This window comes from Ixodes scapularis, unplaced genomic scaffold, assembly GCF_016920785.2.
Source record: "Ixodes scapularis isolate PalLabHiFi unplaced genomic scaffold, ASM1692078v2 PGA_scaffold2__306_contigs__length_199485367, whole genome shotgun sequence".
Classification (NCBI taxonomy): domain Eukaryota; kingdom Metazoa; phylum Arthropoda; class Arachnida; order Ixodida; family Ixodidae; genus Ixodes; species Ixodes scapularis.
The window spans coordinates 182,670,814-182,674,117 of record NW_024609857.1 but is presented as its reverse complement, the minus strand read 5'-3'; the positions used below and the strand labels follow the sequence as shown (position 1 = coordinate 182,674,117).

Below are 3,304 nucleotides of genomic sequence, written 5' to 3'. Positions count from 1 at the left end.
CCTTTGTTGTTTGTGGTGCGGGGGCTTGTTTCGCTCTCATCGGTTGCTCTGCTATAGCCTCGGCACCCTCCTCATTCAATTCGAGGTTCATCGTGTCGTCAGTTTCAGTTCTCTGTCTTAGGGTTGCAGTGTTGTAGGCGTTACCAAAAAAAAAAGTAAATAAATATATAACTCGTTACTTCCAAATTAAAGGAACCCGTCGCCTACTTACGTTACCTTAAACTAAAACGAACGCGTTACCGTTACCGTTGCCGATAAAAATTAATGCACGTTACTTTTTAATAATGAACTAAAACATTTGCTGTTTCGACGTTTGAGGTGTGTGTAAGCGCCAGAGCTAAAAACTGTATGTCCATGCGGAAACTTAAGGTTATCACCTTCTTTCCTTTAGGGTTTCACCCGAATAGACACAAGAGTCAACGCGGAAATATATATGCAGTTGATTTATAACGTATCGGTAAGCAACTTAACAGAAGAACCGAGCTCTCTGATTAGCACAGCAATTTAAAACGACCCTAGATATAAACTCTAAATATATTCTATTCACAACATGTTGAAGTACAGAAAGTTGCTGCGAACAAGTTGCCCCGTTACCCGAAGCACACTCCGCTGTTTTACGTCAGCAGCAGCTGAATTTAGAAGTTGGGATCGGACATTCCACCTCGCTTCTTGGTAAACATGTCCGGGTTTTCAAAGAAGTTTTCCTCGTCTGCTGCGTTCGCTTGTGGTGGGAAAGCGAGGCTCTCGACAAGCCGCGAAGAGACCGCCAGCTGGCTCTTGACGGCCAGGGGGGCAGCATTCCGCTTGACTCCATCCGAAATCCACCACACCTTGAATCTCCGGAGCGGTTCAGCGGCAACCCGGAGCTCCTTGTGAATCATCACATGGTCGAACCTGCAGCAGCGAAATGTATATAGTATTAGCAAAATAACGGTTGTACTTTATCCAAAGGAGCGACGTTCGTAGGCGCGCGAAACTCCCCGCGTCCAAGGGGAGCGTGGCGAAAAATGACAAGTCTCATATCGGCTGGGTTCTTTGCCCGTGCGGTGATAATACACACCACTCAGTAAAGAATGCGAGTCGCCTGATCCATCACCAACGGCGGAATCGGCAGGCCCCAAGCTTCAAAACGTACTCTCTGCGCGAGAAACATCGATCACAAAACCGCTCAAGCGACGGTTTTAGCCTTTCGGTTTTCCCGATCGATATTATATTTCATAGTGCTTTAAAGCAATTCATTCAATTTACGCGTGTCACAATTTCTCTCTTGTGAATTCCGGCCAAAAGAGACACAGCTAGAGGTCCGCAGGAGCGCAATCCACCCATCTGCTCGTACTCAATCTTCTTGAAGAGAACGTCGAGCGACGGAAGCAGGTAGCCACAGTGAAGGTGGTTGTCACCTTACAGGACATTCAGGGCGCAGCAGACAGGTTTCATGACCTGTAATGAAACGACAGATATTGTAGCAAGAAAGTTACAAAAACTACCTAAATTTGGTGTACCCTGCAATACTCCCTGATGAAGTTGCTTCGTAAGGTGGCAGCAGCGTAGGAATTCCTAGCTTGCGGAAAAGGACGTCTAGGTCTGTTCCCTTTTCTAGAAACGTGCTGATTGCCTCGATGGCCTTGATGGTAGAGTTCCACCTTGTAGCATTTGGCCAAGGTACGTAGATTCCGCAGTGGGCCTTGATCAGATCAGTTGCTTGCGCTGACTGTCCCTGCATGTTCCAGAGCTTTTCGGACTTGGTGGACACACTTTGCTTAGTCGTGGAATATTCCTAATCAACAGACCCTGCACGAGCAGCTTCAACGGTAGCGATGAGGTTCAAGATCTGTGCAGACCACCGGTAGTGTGGTGGCAGGCGGTGCCTTCTTTCTTCGACGCTGTCGACCAGCGAACATAAATGCACGAGCTGATAATTTTCGTCATCGTCATCGTTGGCTTCCTCCTCACCGTAGATCCTGCGCAGGCGCAACAATGCATAGACGTGTGTACTAGGGAATATCACCAAAAAAATATTTAAAAAAATTAACAGACACTCACCTTAAAGCTTTCACGAAATTCGACCCTGTGTCCGTTGCAGCGTTCGTAATCTTGCCCAGAAGGTCGGACTCGTTGGATATCTCCTCTAGAGTGGTGGCAAGCCTATCGAAAGTTACGCTCCCGTGCATGCGGTGGCAAGCCAAGGCAACGACCTTTCTAAAGTTGTCAGGTTTGTGACTGTGACACCAAGGTAACGCCTGGAATGTTATTTTCAAGCGAAGAACAATATATGATAAGAATCAAGGTTAGCCGCATCTGATTTATTGATTGATTGATTGACCATATTCGTTTTGTTTCTGACTTGTGCAGGATTTTATAGTTCCTTTTCTCCCAATTTTTCGCGTGTAAAAAGCTATGTAAAGCTACACTGCTCTGTTATAACTGTAAAGGGGACAGAGACCTCGTTAGGCATGACGCCTTTTGTCTCTTTCCACCTCCCGGTCAATCGGGAAACGAAAGAATAAAGAAAGAAAATGATGCCCGTTTTTATTGATAATGAAGTGCTTGCACCAGGGAAATTGATATGACTTCGTACATTATGGCAGAGCAAATTGCACGTGATTTTAGATATTAAAAAAAAAAACCATAAACACGCTAAAGCGTGGAAAAAAAAAAGAAGAAACATCTAAACTTTGTGAAGCAAAAGTAGTAGCTATCAACAGACTCATTTGTCTCTGAGTAAAATTGCAGAAGCACTGATAGGCCAACCGCCACTCGTATGGTCGTAAATAAATGTTAATTGAGCTAAGAACAGTACCTGTGAAAGCGAGTCCAGCAGCCTGCGGTGACTGCCACAAACTAAAGCTTTTGAAATATTGAGTGCGAACTGTCGTTCAGGGCGTCGAAGCGCACATTGAGACGTATCATGAGCATCGCACGCGCGAGCACGTTCCTGTCTGGGGCTGTTGCTTTTAGTAACTTCACGAATGGAGGCTCCTCCGTCACCGAGAAAGGCTGCTTGGAATTGATAACAAAATCTTCAACCAGTCGGTCAAGCTGCACCTGAGGCACGGACTGATGACGGATTCAGTTGTCGATCTTGGTTTGCTTTGTTGGCTGTGAGGAATTCGCTCCAAGGCTCTCGTACGCTTGACTGTATCTCCTTTTTTTTTCGTTAAAAGGGCCTCGAACGCAGCCAAGCTTTGTTTTTGTAGTTTTTGCTAAAAAAAGTCAGATTACTGATTAAAACTATGGCGATATGCTTTCTGAGATAAAATAACACTCCTTCAAAACTGGATTGATAACATCGGAGGACCCACTC

At 45.6% G+C, this 3,304-nt stretch overlaps 1 pseudogene; it reads right to left on the bottom strand.

The window, feature by feature from the left end:
- Positions 1–635: 635 nt before the first annotated feature.
- Positions 636–2,916, bottom strand: LOC115330583 (annotated as a pseudogene).
- Positions 2,917–3,304: the final 388 nt, after the last annotated feature.